Source organism: Sturnira hondurensis, unplaced genomic scaffold (assembly GCF_014824575.4).
Source record: "Sturnira hondurensis isolate 20B ecotype Veracruz unplaced genomic scaffold, ASM1482457v3 Scaffold0018606, whole genome shotgun sequence".
NCBI lineage: Eukaryota > Metazoa > Chordata > Mammalia > Chiroptera > Phyllostomidae > Sturnira > Sturnira hondurensis.
Genome location: NW_028091237.1, coordinates 106,248 through 121,456, shown reverse-complemented (window position 1 = coordinate 121,456; position 15,209 = coordinate 106,248).

The following is a 15,209-nucleotide window of genomic DNA, read 5'->3' as shown; positions in this document are numbered from 1 at the left end:
ATGAAGGGAGGGCCTTCCTGAATGGGATTAGTGCCCTCGTAGGAAAAGAACAGACAACTAGCTTAATGTCTTTCCACCATGTGAGGACACAAGGAGTTGGCTATCTGCAACCCAGAAAAGGGCCCTCACCAGAACCTGACCATACTGGCATCCTGATCGCAGACTTCTAGCTCCCAGAATTCTGAGAAATAAATTTTTGTTGTTAGTAAGCCTCCTAGTCTATGGTATTTGGCTGTAGCAGCTCAGACTGACTAAGACACTAAGTGAAGAGGTACACTATGTACTTCTTCCTGGGAATAATATTGTTTAGATTAGAGATGTGCAAATATGATTAAAAATAATATAAAATGATAAACCTTCATATCATTGTGATGGAGTATGAGATCAATTTAAAGGCAATAACATTGAGACAGAGTGATGTTAAGTAAAATTTCAATATGTAAAAGTAATTCTCACATCAAACATGTAAAGTATCTGGTACTAGAATTTCTATTACATGTGAGTAGTCTGATACAGATTGTTTGTATATTTTATGGCTACGAAGTAAAACATACCATAATGGTCTTCTGGTAGATCTTACTAGTAAAATGGAGAGAGAAAAAATATTTTTAAAAAACAAAAAACTTTGATTTTTTTCTACTTGAACTTTTGAATATTTTTTCCTTAGGTGTCAGGTTTAGAATAAGACCCTTTCCCACACTTTTTGTACTTTCTCTGCCTGAGTTAAACTGCTCACTAAAAGGTAATCATTTTAAAGTTAATAACCACAGGATATAGAGAGAATGTATTCCAGTAGTCCACTTGAGGGAATCAACATTTTTCCTGTTAGATTTTTCATGAAATTCCTGCTAATAGTAGGAATCAGCAGAATCAGAAGGTAAAATTGATACAGAAAGTTATTCAATTAGTGATTGGAAGAAAGGAGGCAACAGATGATTCCGCCATTCCTGAAAATTCTCCTGGCAGAACAAATACAGGTAAGGTGAAACCAATGGATTTTGGCCAAGTCATGAAATCTGAGTTGTAATTTGAGAAGTATCATGAATGTATAATGCTGCTGAAACACCAAGAAGATAAATCCTTCCCTGATGGACAATTGGCAGGACCAACACACAATCAATGGATCAGAAGTACTGGTGTATGTACCTGAGTGTGTGCCTGAAGTTGTGTGTGCATTTACTGTTTATAAATCCCCAGTCTATAATACTTTGTTTACACACACACATGCACGCATACACTCATGAAAAAAACTGCTGCTGTGGCACTGCTGCTGTGGTTCACAGTAGTATAAACCCTGAGCAGAGATTCAGGATGGCTCCAGATTCTTCCCTTTCCTCTTTCCAATGAAAGGAGACACTGGAAAGAGACCCATTCCCCACTCTGTGCATGGGTATGTAGCATTTCTGGCACAAATGAAAGAATCAGATTCTTAAGCATTAAACACATCTCTTGCTCTAGAACTTACCTGTATGTAGTGTATCAACATCTATTATGGCTTTGCAGGGGGTTGGATCCAATTACCTACCTGAATCCAAGTCACCCTTCTTGAGACAAAAAATATTGGCATGGAAAAAATCTCTTGATAATGAAGATAATGCAGAATAATGAACAGAAGTCTAAGAAAGAGAGGATGGAAAGCCAACCAAAGGGAGGGCAGGTGTCTAAAATGTCTTTTGTTATTCAAGGTTGTGATCTAATGAAAGGAATTATGTTTCTGCCTCCTCAATTTTCAAACAGTAGAGGGGCACTCTGAGGGCTCCTAGTGCTCTTGTCTTTTCTGCACTTGATGATCTGAACAGGAGATCACAACACTACACAATACCAATGGCCACCAATGCCAAACCAGGCTCAGAATTTGGGACAAATAAGGACGTGAATGTGCTCTGTACCACACAGGTGAAATTCATATATTCCAAGATCGCCCGCTAGTGTGTTTATGTAGATACACACATAACAAGACACCCAATTTAGCTCTGCTTTCCATCCAATAAAAGAATTATGAAAAACAGAGGCACAGGTCTCCACAAATGTGGAAATGATGTTGGATAGTCTACATGCAAGCTAAAAGAGAAGGGTGGCCTAGGCCTTTGTCAAGAATGAGCAGAGCTACAAGATGGTGTTTCTAGTGTCTTTATGGTATCTCCTGTTCTTTTTAGCAATGGAAGGCTGTATAAAATAAAAATGCTACGGTCTGAGCATATCTCAGACTAAGCCACAAAATATGTGTACTGCATATGTTAGGCTACACATTAGCAACTGACAACTGAACATCAAATAAAGGTGCCCCTACTCTGCACACCTTGATAGAAAAATACGGAATGGGTAAAGAAGAGAGAAGCATTGTGCGCAGGAGAACCATATCATTTTATTCTTTATATGTACAAACATGAATAATTTGACATGATGTTTAGACAGTTTCTCCCTAACCTAAGTCTTTTAATTAAAATGAAAGGAAGGAAATGTGCTTTAAATATGAATACGAGAAGGTGTGAGCTAGCAGCCCCCAGCCTGCCTGCTTCTCTCCCTCTGTTGTTAAGGAGCACAATAAAATCTCATCTCCACATGCTGTCTTTCATAATGTTTATGATTGTTTTAGGTAACACATAAACCATCCTTGATGTGATATTCTCCTTATTACATAATGGGGGCACATATTTAGTTAGAACCTTACTCTTTATACTTTTGCGGAGGATCAGTCAATGCGTTTTCCTCAACTCAACAGGCAATATCCCAGGGCTGCCTACAGTCAGGAAGGTAAATGCTAACTTTTCAACTTGTGTGAAATGGCACACCCTGGACCCACCACCCAGTGAATGAGAGCAGTATATTCTGGGCTGAAAAATGGGCTTGGATGTTGGCCTTAATAAATTATGTGATGATTACAATGATGCACCATTCCAGCCCATATTATTTTAGTCTGCCTTTTGCTGGTTCCCCTGCTGCCTGCTCCACTTTGCCTCTGTTTTCTGTGCACTTAACTTGTGAAATGCTAAACAAGTTTTGATATTTACTTGTTTATGATTAAATTGCAAAATTATCTGCTCAGTTCTGTTCTAAATTAAGGTCTGCATTAAATGTCATAGCATTTATCTTTCATAAAATGAGACAGCAAGGACACTAATTTCTGAGGCATTCAATCACTGCCCTGTGCCACCTGAGGGACAGCCCAGAAGAAGCCTGCCCACAGTTCACAGCTCACTGACAGCCCTGGGAGGGAATCATAAAAGTCAATTAATCATTAAAAGCTGTTACAAGCACATATCGAACCAGTCTGGCACAAAATGTTAATCAGTCCAATATCAATATAATAAATTCCTGCAAATTAGAGTGATCGATACGCTTAGGGTCTAATGAATCAATTTGAGGGCACTGGGCTGCTCCTTGGGGTCCCCATGATATGGCAGCCCAGCCAGGGCAACATCTCCAGGCGCAGTGCCAACAGAGGTCACCTATCCTAACAGGCTGTTCACTTCAGCCTCAGTTACCACGGTGACAGCATGTCACTGTTGCCCTAGTGTCCTTCTAGGTAAGGTGGAAACCAATGCATCACTGCCCTTGATGGATTTGTCAATAATACTTAGCAGGGGAGGGGGCTGCTCGCATAACCCTCACAGGTCTACAGTCCCCGAGCAGTTTGGTGTGATTTAATTGTCTGAAGAGGTGTGTGCTTCTGAATTTATGCAGGAACTAAGCAGTGGTCACAGGAAGAGAGAGTTGGCAGTCCAGTCAACTGTGTTCAGAAGCCTTGGGAAAACAGCACAGAAAATAACAGGAGGCCAGAGTAATGGCCAGGTCAGTGTTGCATTAACCAAGTAGCTATGTAAGTAAGAAATAACCTGGAGCCTCTCAGATTAAGAATTTATTAGCTACAAAATTTTAATACATTACTTATAAGTGGAAGTGGAATTGCGTATTATTCCCCCCAAGGCCTAGACTCCACGGCAGCATTTCTAGACACCTGCTGTGGACTGTAGGTGTTCGCCAAGGAAAGTCTGTCAGGATAAATTTGGGGCAGCAGGAATAATTGGCAGGGATCTCAGCCTCTGTCTGTCTGTCTGTCTCTCTCTCTCTTTCTCTCTTTCCCCCTACCCTCTCTTCACCACATACTCCCGGCAGCCTCCTCTTTGTCCAAACACAACCATGAGTCCAAAAGCTTGAAGCAGACTGGACACACAGAAATTAGATTTTAAACCAGACTCCTTATTCTCTGTTTTTAAATACCAAAGTTTTTTTATGTTTCAAACCATTTTCTCTTTTTCTATGCCTGTTAGAACTGACCAGCAAAGGGAGCCAAGAGCAGTTTCAGCATTGCAGAGTGAGCTAAATGAAATCTCTGTAGAGATAAAAGAAATCTTGGCTACTGAGACTCTGGAGAATCACCGTGTTCCAGAACCTTCACTGCCATTTAACATAAAACATAAAGGTTACCACTGAATAATATACTGGCTGATTATTTTAGTAGTCTCAAATACAGCTTTCCCCCTAGATTGCCATTATAAGGCACGGACTGTGTGTACATTCATACTCCTGCAGCACTGGTGGGTGGTTTTATTTGGGTTAGTCCCCAACAGTTACTGTGTGCATCTCCTTTGTTGTCACTTATTCTCTTATAGAAAAATGGAAGCCATGCCAATCCAAATAAATGTTTATTTCTACTAGGTAGTTATTGTGAAAGATTTTTTCTTACCTAAGTAGAAAAAAGAGAGAAAAAACATTTGTTATAATGATGGCCTGAATTATGGGAAACATCAAAATAAATTACAAATTCTATGCTAAAGAAATAACTATTCAACACATTGACACAGGGTGATGTTAAGGGTGTGCAGACAAAGGTAATGCAGTGCCTCTGCTTAATTGCCCTGACACCATGCTCAGTTCCTCCAGCTACATTCTGAGAGCTAAAAATCTCTCATTGTTATTAATTGTATTCCTTTTAGAAGGTAATGTCATATCGCTGCAGGCTGAGCTAATGAAACATACCATATTACCAAAATAGGCATATTTCTTTTTGTTCAGTTCATTCTATCAAAACTGTCCACTAAAGACATTGTGTTAAAGATCCTTTCATAGAGCAATATACAGAATATCTCAACTACCTCAACACTTCTATTACATGATTACTAAAATACCCAGGAGGACTAATCAATATAGTATGAATTCAGTTACACTGTAAGACTTTAGAATCATTGCTAATTCTTACCTCTGATTTGTGTTAATATTAATGCTAGATTACATGCTATGCTTTCTGAACAGCCACTGCATACCAATGTGCACAAAGGCAGGGTACTCCCTTGCACTGGAGCTATATGCCTCTGTTATAATGAGAACCTGAATTATTTATCTCTATTTATTTTACAGGAGTTCACTTGACCCTAGTTCCGCTTTCTTTTCCTACTGCACATCAATGCATGTAAACATGGCTTCATCATGGTTGCTCAGTTCATACATCCTGTTCTTTTTCAGCCACAAGGCACAGCAATAGGCAGTACAAGAAATCTTACACCACTAACAGAATTCACTTAAGCATTTATTTGAGGTAAACTCTCTTAATTAAGTCAACTTTAACACAGACACAAAATGGCAGCATCCATATGTGTCTGGTACCTAAACAACGTCTGGTGAGCCCAAAGGAAGTCAGGCAGCAGTGGGCCAAGAACACAGTAATAAATTCAGTGTCTCCTTTCTAGAACCTCTCTGTTAGAACAATGATGTCTGTGGGGGTTTCTCTGGGTTCTTGAGGCAGGACGGGCTTTTCTTTCCCTGGTTTGCATGTTGATCAGCCACCTTAAGATGATTTGCTCATTCTGATTTTCTTCTGATACTCAGTTGATCTGATGCACAGTGAAACCAATATTTCTGGATCTCTCTTATTCAAGGACTATATAAAAAGCCTGAGGTGAATCAGAATGATTGAAAGTCCAAGAAAGCCCTGGCTGGCGTAGCTCAGTGGATTGAGCGCAGGCCTGCGAAGCAAAGGATCGTGGTTCGATTCCCAGTCAGGGCACATGCCTGGGTGGCAGGCCAGTTCCCAGTGGGGGACACATGAGAGGCAACCACACATTGATATTTCTCTTCCTCTCTCCTTCCCTTCCCCTCTCTCTGAAAATAAATAATAAAATATTTTTTTAAAAAGAAAGTCCAAGGGAGGATTTGGCCTCATAGCAATAAATTTACTTAATAATGAGAAGGAATCGGCTCCTGCAATTATGGATGCTGAGAAGTCCCACGACCTGTCACCTGCAAGCTAGAGACCCAATAGAGCCAATGGTGCAGTTCCAATCCAAAGGCAGAGAAGACTAATGTCCCAGCTCAAGCTCTCAGGCAGAGAGGGAGAAAGCATGAATTCTCACTTTCTCCACCTTTTTGCTCCATCCATATTGTCAACAGACTGGATGATATCCACCTACGTAGGAAAAGCCATCTATTTTTTTAGTCCACTGATTCAAATGCTAATCTCATCCAGAAACACCCTCACGCCTAGAAATAGTGTTTTACCGTCCATGTGGTCATCCTATGGCCCAGTCAGGTTGACACATAAAATTAACCATCACAAATAACCTCAGCTTCCTGAGAATGGGAACATTCAGAGGGCCTTGTGTATGAAATAGGATGTGATCTGAAACTGTGACAATAAAGCATTGACAAAGCTTTGAAATTCTGATATTTCTGTCAGAAGACTCCAACAAGTGGAATTCTCCGCTTTAGGTGGCACAAAATGGCACATGAAAGGAGTACTCTTTATTCTGCTGCACTGAAGGGCTGTTGGAGGGTCAGTTACTTGGGGTTAATTACCATTGGTTAAATGGTTATCTGAACCTACTACAGTCTTATCAGATGCCACTGACTGGCTCAATGTAAGGTATATATAAAGTAGAATTAAAATAGATACAGCAAAAAATTTTAGAACATGAGTTTGCATTTATATACAGTAAATTACTAAAGAATCAAATGGTAAAACATTAATGAACATATATGGCAAATAGAAATACAGTAGAATTAATCAGTTAATAATCAATAATTTATTAAAAATGAGTCTAAAACAAGAATACTAAACATGAGTGTAATAGGCCTGGGTTTAGAATCATGTAGGACACAGTGATTTATTTTTTTCCATTACTCCATATTCAAGTCATGGTACAATATATAACACAGTGTACACACTTCCTTAGTATACCCTGTAGAAATGCATACTCAGATATAAACAGAGATTGGCTACTGATTCTTCTTTTATGCATTTCAAGTTCCCAAAGCAGGTAGGCTGAAGTTCTTGAGGCTGTGCTACCATAGTGAGAGAGATGGGTGTGGATAGACTGGGAAGCCAAGCAGATGGACAATGGTAGGTGAGGTAGGTTGGGCAGGAGAGAAGTAGAGACTGGGTCCTTGTGTGGGCAAAATTCCTCAGGACCAGCCTCCCTAGCTGGTCCCATGAAACAGGTGCCAACTAACTGGGAGATTCCAGGAATAGAGCCATTATCCCAGGAATTCTAGCCAGCCCCAGGACTTAGACTCTACTCCCTGGACATTTAACCAGCACAGACAGCCACCATCATTGGCAACAAGACCCAGCTGGGGCCAAGGTGGGTTTGGGAAAGAGCAGTTGAACACCTGGAAGTCTTAGCTAGCTAGCTAGCTGATTGTTTTCATCCTGGTCAGTTAATCCTCCAATAACATGACCTTTCATTTTACACAATTGAACTTTGTGCATTGCACTCATAGCATTATGGCAGGCTTTTGTATATTTTCTCTTTTAAAATTGCACCCTATTATAAAAACAACACATGCAGCCTGTAAAATAGATTATACAAATACATATAAAGTGAAAGTCTTCTTTATTCTCACTCTCCAGAATTAACTACTGTTGTTACTTGACATTATTTCAGGTTTTTAATTTATATGTGTTAATGTGTAACTGACAAAGAGTTTTGTATTAACAAAGTCAAGTTTCATAAGCCCTAACACCAGATAGTAATGTGTATATGAGTTTCCTTGGGCTGCTGTAACAAATTACCACAGACTAGGTGGCTTAAAACAACAGAAATTTATTCTCTCAGTTTTGGAAGCCAGACATTCAAAATCAAGGTGGAGAGATCTTTTGAAAGTCATGACAAATTAGGATTTAAACCCACAGAACTGAATGAGTTCAATTAACTTTAAGGGTTTTTTTGCTTGCTTACTTCTTTGGCATACAAACAATTTTTTGTATTTATGTAGTTTGAATTGGCAATCCTTCCTCCCATTGTTTAAAATGTTGTATTAAGCCTAGAAAGGTCTTCCTCACTATGGGATTACAAAAATATTCATTTTTTCTTTATGCTGTTGATCCATTTGACTGTTTTGTGAGCAGCTAAACAGTGATTCAGCTTTTTGGTTTGTTTGATTTTCCAAAAGGCTAGTCAACTCTTTAATAACCCAAATTTTTGTGTGAATGTGCCACTTTAAAAACAAAAAAATGTGTGAATATATATGGGTCCTGACTATTCATTTGGTCCTTTCACCTGCTTGTCCATTTCTATACCTGTGTGTTGGGAACTACTCTGCCTGGTTTCAGGAGTTGTAACTGCCCCCCATGGCTAAGGCTGAGTGAGCGACCTCCAGCCTGCGAGCCACTAAAGAGATGAAGTTTATCTCTGGCAGCAGCGCTGCTTCTGCTCTACCTATCTCCAGCCCCCAACACTTGTTTGGTTAGTCAGTGACGGGTAAGACCCCTCAGAGGAGGGGCAAACTAAGCCAGACACGATCACTAGAGAGGCCATAATGGAAGGACTTGGGGGGTTGCAACAAAGAGGCAGTGATGGACCCTCACCCCCTGGCTATTCTGACATAGCCTGAGTCCCCATTTCTGTCTGGGAGAAGTGCTTCCTGGCTCTAGTCCACTTAAGCCTAAAAACCTATGACTGGGAGGGTGGTGCAGTCCTCTGCCCACTAGAGCAGGATCCGGGGTGATGGGGCATAAGAAAGAATTCCTAAATTCCTGTGAAGTCTGCTTTGCTAAGAGTACTTTCATTCATATGATAAGGGTCCGAGCAGGAAATGAGTATCTCTCCCAAAGTTTCTGCAGCCCCCTTTTCTGACAGACACTGACTCAGACTAAGCCCACAGATTTATTTGAAGTGTTATCTATTGTTTGATCCTTGCCACCTGACATTGATTGATGAGCTTTACTTGTATTCCTGTGTGTTACGAACTTAATAAAAGCCATTAAGACCTGGCTGGCATAGCTCAGTGGATTGAGCGCGGGCCCGAGAACCAGACGATCGAGGTTCGATTCCCAGTCAGGGCACATGCCTGGGTTGCAGGCCGGTTCCTTGCAGGGTAACTACCAGCAGGGGATGCACAAAAGGCAACCATACATTGATGTTTCTCTCCCTCTCTCCTTCCCCTCTAAAAGATAAATAAATAAATAAATCTTTAAAAAAAGACTTGGCAAATTTAAAAAAAAGATTTAAAAAAAAAAGCCGTTAAGAAGAGGTTCTTGATCTTTCTCCTGTGAGAGATTGACCACCTCTCCTCCCCAAGCAGATCATGTCTTGGTAGTTTCATTTTCATCTGTGGTGGACAGGGGGACTTGCAGGCAAAGTTGCCTCCGCACCTGTGCAGTTCTCATACATTTCTCTGTTTTCATGACTGCAGCTTTATTTTACATTTTGTAGCTGGTAGAGACTCTTCTGTTGTTGAACATTTTTTTCCCTATCATATTGTCCTGGCTACTTCCAAATAAGTACTTATTTCTTCAGGTAAACTTCGGCATCATTTTGTCATGTTTTTAAAAAAGTTTGTTTGGGACTGCACTGAGTTTTTTAAATGTCAAGGTTGTGGGGTTTTTTGTTTGTTTTTATTTTTTCCTGTTAAAGCAAAGTTGTCTGTCCATTATGTGAGTGTCCTTTCTCCCTTTTCTCAATAGGCTCTTAACATTTGTATAGTTTTCTTCACCTAGTTTTTGGATATTTCTTGTCTACTGTATTTTTAGACATTTCATGTTTTTGTTTGTTTTCTGTTGTGAATGGGATCTTTGAATTACACTGGGATTTCTCCTCCTACTCATTTTCCACCACATCATCCTGCTGGCAAGTGCTGACAGGTCTTTCTGCATTTTAAGTATCTGTCAACATACACATATTTCTCTGTCACACCCCACCACCAGCTCTTCTCATTTCAAAGTTAGTTCTTTCCACTAATATTTCCTTCCATCCGTTCTCTACATAGCTTCTTGAGTTAACTTCCCCGAGGGTACATGAAACCATACCAACTCTAGGCCTTTAAAGCTAGGCTCTTAAATGGCCTTGTATTGCACTTAGAATAAAATGAGTCCCAGTCTCCCGTACATGCCATGCGTGATGCTGTGTGGTCCTGTGTGATGCTGCTTCAGCCCCTTCTCAGTCATGCTGGCTGTTTCCTGCATCTGACATGCTGAGCTCTTTTTTTATACACTACTTTCCCTCCCCTCCCCCTTGTTCCCTTTATTTCCTCTGCTTAGCTCTTTGCTCTTTGCATGGCCTACAACTTCTCATCCTTCAGGTCTCAGCTCATATTCCATGCCCTAGAAGAAACCTTCCCAAGGCTAATGTAGCACTCCCTCCTCGCCCCTGTGCCCCCAGCCCTGTGACTTGCCCCTGGCCTAATTCCATTATCCTTCACATTATTCTCCCAAATTCCTCCACAGCACTGATCACTTCCTGAAAAGTCTTATTTGCCCAGTTATGTATTGCTGTTTATGGATGCATTGCTTATCTCCTCTAGTTGTGAGAGACAACAAGGACTCTGTCTTACTATAGCTGCATTCCCAATACTAGGCACAAAAGAGTCTCTCAAGAAAAATGTGTTGAATAAAGAAATAGAATATTGCCTCCCTTTTTTCTTTTACTTTGTGTTTGTATGTTTAAAAGCTATTAATTTTTTTAGTAAGTGGCCACCTATTTCTTTTGCTTTTAAATAAGATTTTATTTGTAATTCTCATGGGGGTACCCAGGTATACAATCATATCATGTGAACAGTAAATACTAGAATTGCTGCCTTCTTCTTTAGCTGCACTGTTTACACCTCTTTTAAAAAATATTTTACTTATTTACTTTGAGGGAGAGGGGAAGGAAAGGAGAAAGAGTGGAAGAGAAACATCAATGTGTGGTTGCCTCTCATGTGTCCCCTACTGGGGACCTAGCCTGCAACCCAGGCATGTGCCCTGACTGGGAATGGAACCAGTGACCCTTTGCTTCATAGGCCCGTGCTCAATCCACTGAGCTACACCAGCCAGGGCACTATTTACACCTCTTATTTTGTGAATTTAATTCCTTTGACTAGCACTTCTGGAACAATTTTAGATGATACCACTGATAACAGAGACCCTTGACCTGCTTTGGCTTTAACAGGAACAATTCTGTTTTAGGTTTTTACCACAAAACATGATATTATGATACTGATACTGGAATGAATATGTGTGTGTACTTTTTAAATATATTTTATTGATTATGCCTTTCCACTTGTTCTAATTCCCTCCCTTCATTCCCCTCCACCCTGCACACCCCTCCCCTACCAGTCCCCCACTTTAGTTTATGTCCACGTGTCTCAAGTTCTTTAGATTCTATATTTCCCCTACTATTCTTGCCCTCCCCCCATCTATTTTCTACCTACCATCTATGCTACTTATTTTCTGTATCTTCTCCCCCCCTTCTCCTCCTCCAACTCCCCTGTTGCTAACCCTCCATGTGATCTTCATCTCTATGGTTCCGCTCCTGATCTAGCTGTCCTCTTAGTTTGCTTTTGTTTTAGGTGTGGTTGTTAATAACTGTGAGTTTACTGTCCTTTCACTGTTCATGTTTTTTAATTTCTTTTTCTTAGATAAGTCCCTTTAACATCTCATATAATAAGGGCTTGGTGATGATGAACTCCTTGAACTTGACCTTATCTGAGAAGCACTTTATCTGTCCTTCCATTCTAAATGAAAGCTTTGCTGGATAGAGCAATCTTGGATGTAGGTCTTTAGATTTCATGACTTGGAATACTTCTTTCCAGCCCCTTCTTGCCTGTAAGGTCTCTTTTGAGAAATCTGCTCACAGTCGGATGGGTACTCCTTTGTAGGTGACTGTCCCCTTATCTCTTGCTGCTTCTAGGATTCTCTACTTCATTTTAATCTTGACTAATGTAATTATGATGTGCCTCGGTGTGTTCCTCCTTGGGTCCAACTTCTTTGGGACTCTCTGAGCTTCCTGAATTTCCTGGAAGTCTATTTCCTTTGCCAGACTAGGGAAGTTCTCCTTTATTATTTGTTCAAATAAGTTTTCTACTCGTGGCTGTTCCTCTTCCCCTTCTGGCACCCCTATAATTCGGATGTTGGAGTGTTTAAAGATGTCCTGGAGGTTCCTAAGCCTCTCCTTATTTTTTTGAATTCTAGTTTCTTCATTCTCTTCTCTTTGGTCATTTTTTCCTTTCTTCTGGTCCACTCCCTTGATTTGAGTCCCAGTTTCCTTTCCATCACTATTGCTTTCCTGTGCATTTCCCTTCATTTCAATCAGTTTAGCCTTCATATGTTCCTCTAATTTGTGACTAAAATCGACCAGTTCTGTGAGCATCCTGAACACCAGTATTTTGAATTGTGCATCTGAAAGGTTGGCTATCTCTTGGTCGCTTAGAATTATAGACTCTGGGGCTTTGAGTTCTTCTTGAGCCATATTTTGGTCTATTTGCACCTGTTACATATGAGGAGCGGAGCCCTAGGTGTTCACCAGGGTGGGGCAACTTAGTTGCTGGGTTGTGATGCTGTATGTGGGGGCGGGGTCAGAGAGGGGCAATGGTGGTCCCCTCTGCTGCTTCCCGCCACTGGGGCCTGCGCAGTCAGTCTCACTGCACACTCCTTCGCTGGTTTATCTGTGTGCAAATGTGTGACCACAGTCAGCCTGCCGCCTTATGCCTTCACTGGGTCTGCCGCCTGTTGCTACCCCACGCCTGGGTTCTGCCCATGGCTGCCTGGGTTGGGAGATCTTTCCTTCCCAACCCCACTTTAATGCTGGCTCTGGCCCTCTTACCAGTCTGGGTGAAAGCTTTGTTGTTGTCGGACTTCCGTATAGTTCAATTTTCTGTGTTTTGGCTGAGTTTTTGTTACTGAAACTTTGTTGACTTTAAACTTGGTTGTGAGAGGAGGCACACTATTTCCACCTATGCCTCCATCTTGGTGGGAGTCATGTGTGTGTACTTTTATCATGTTAATGAGATATGACTCTAGACCTAGGGAGATTTTCTTTAAAAAATCAGAATGTAGTATTACCTCTAAAACATGTTTTAGCATTTATTCAGACCAACGAGGGATTGGTGATTAAATTATTAAAGTGATGAATTATATTAATAGATTTCTTAATATTGAACTATTATTGCATTCTGTAGTGAATGCCACTTATCTTTTTATAAAATATGCTGCCATTTCTATTTGCCAATACTTTATTCAGAATCTTGGAAACAATATACATGAGTACCAATTGTATTTTAGGTTAGTCACATAAGGTTCATTGCTCAGGACTGTCACTGATGAGTATATTTTGGAATAATAACATTTCTAGAAGTGAAGTCAAGATAGAAAAGGAAAAAGAACAGGATGTAGAATTCATATCACACAAGTTTATAATATGGTAAAAGTTTGATAATTTGTAGAAATACCTAAAACTCAACCACAGCTGATAAAATGCCCTGCAGAATTAGCTAGTGTTCATTCAGATCATGACTCTGGGTCAAAAGATGGGAAGGAACCATCATTTATTAACAGTGAAAAGGACAGAACTACAGAAGAGGGCTAGAGTAACCTTTCAAGGGCATGCTGTCTGAGGAGAAAGGAGCAGCCAAGGAATCTCCCCCTGACATAGATGTCCCCAGTGATCATCTGGCCCCACTGTGATCACATGATCTTCTATGAGTTAATAGTGGTGCTTATGCAGAGTAGAAGCCAAGAATGACTGTAATCAAGCGAGAATGAAGAGGATTTCCTTTTCATTCAGCAGTGCCAACACTTAGGCTTACTTAAATCCAGCTTAAATATAGTTTCACTAAACAGTTTCCAAGGGTGCACAGCAAAAAATGCAAGAATCAGTTTGTAATCTAAGCAACCCATGGGAACATGAAGTGTGCTAAAATTTATTTTGCTTATTTCACAAGTTGTTAAGACTACCTAATGACGTTTAGTTCATTATGGCCTGCTAGTCAAACTAGAATGTTTGGCAGAATGCACATGGACATATCCTTTAAAACACTCCTTTTCTGTCTTTCTCATTCTGTTTTAAGTACCTGCACCTTTTAAAGATTCCTAGAGAACCAGATGGATGATGGAAAGTCTCAAAATACCAGGTTTCACTAATAATGTGATACTATGTGATACTAATAATGGGAGAAAAAAGTGACTCTAGAAATTATTTAATTATTCTGAAATCTGTCACATTTTAAAAACAGCATCTGAATTAGAAAAGAAACAATCATGTAATGTTTTCTCACATTTTCAACACACTAGTGAATCACAAAGCAAAAATCTCTTAACATGATTATTCCAGAGCCCTCATCTGAACACAGTCTCTTGCCTTCCACTGGAGAAAGAATTCCCAAACTGCCTGGTGAGAAGGAAGCTATGTCCATGGTCCCAAGAGTCCAGATAACCCACTGAAAATATGGACAGGAGGTCTGAAGTTATGCAGAAGATGACCCCTAGATGCCAGTCTGGAATCCATACAAAAGGAAGACCAGCTAAGCACTTTGTGAGTCAATTCAAGGAGCCAGGTATCATGAGATGAAATCTCTCGGGAACCCTTGATCTAAGAGTCAGCTGAATGGTTGACCCTCCCTCTGGTACAGTTGGAATTGCCCTGTATACCTCTGCTTGCTCTGTGGCCACTGGTACCACCTGGATGCATACCATTCCTTCTGCCTGAGCCAATTCCTTGGGGCTACTACCTGTGTGGGGCCCCCTGGCCACAGGCTGAGCCAGGTCAGGCTGCTTCTCAGCTGAGCCCCCAGCAGCTCTGGTCAGCTCCCATTTGAATATAAAATCATTTAAATGGAAAACCATCTTTACAAAGCACTAGTGACTTAAAATGAAGACATGAATGATGCTTATGAGAATTTTATTTAATTTTAAATCAATTATGTATTCTAATTTTTAACAAAGGGAAAAAGAAAGAACACAGGAGTGCTTAATGCATGTAATGTATTCAAGTAGAAAAGAGTACTTCTTCCTATAAAAT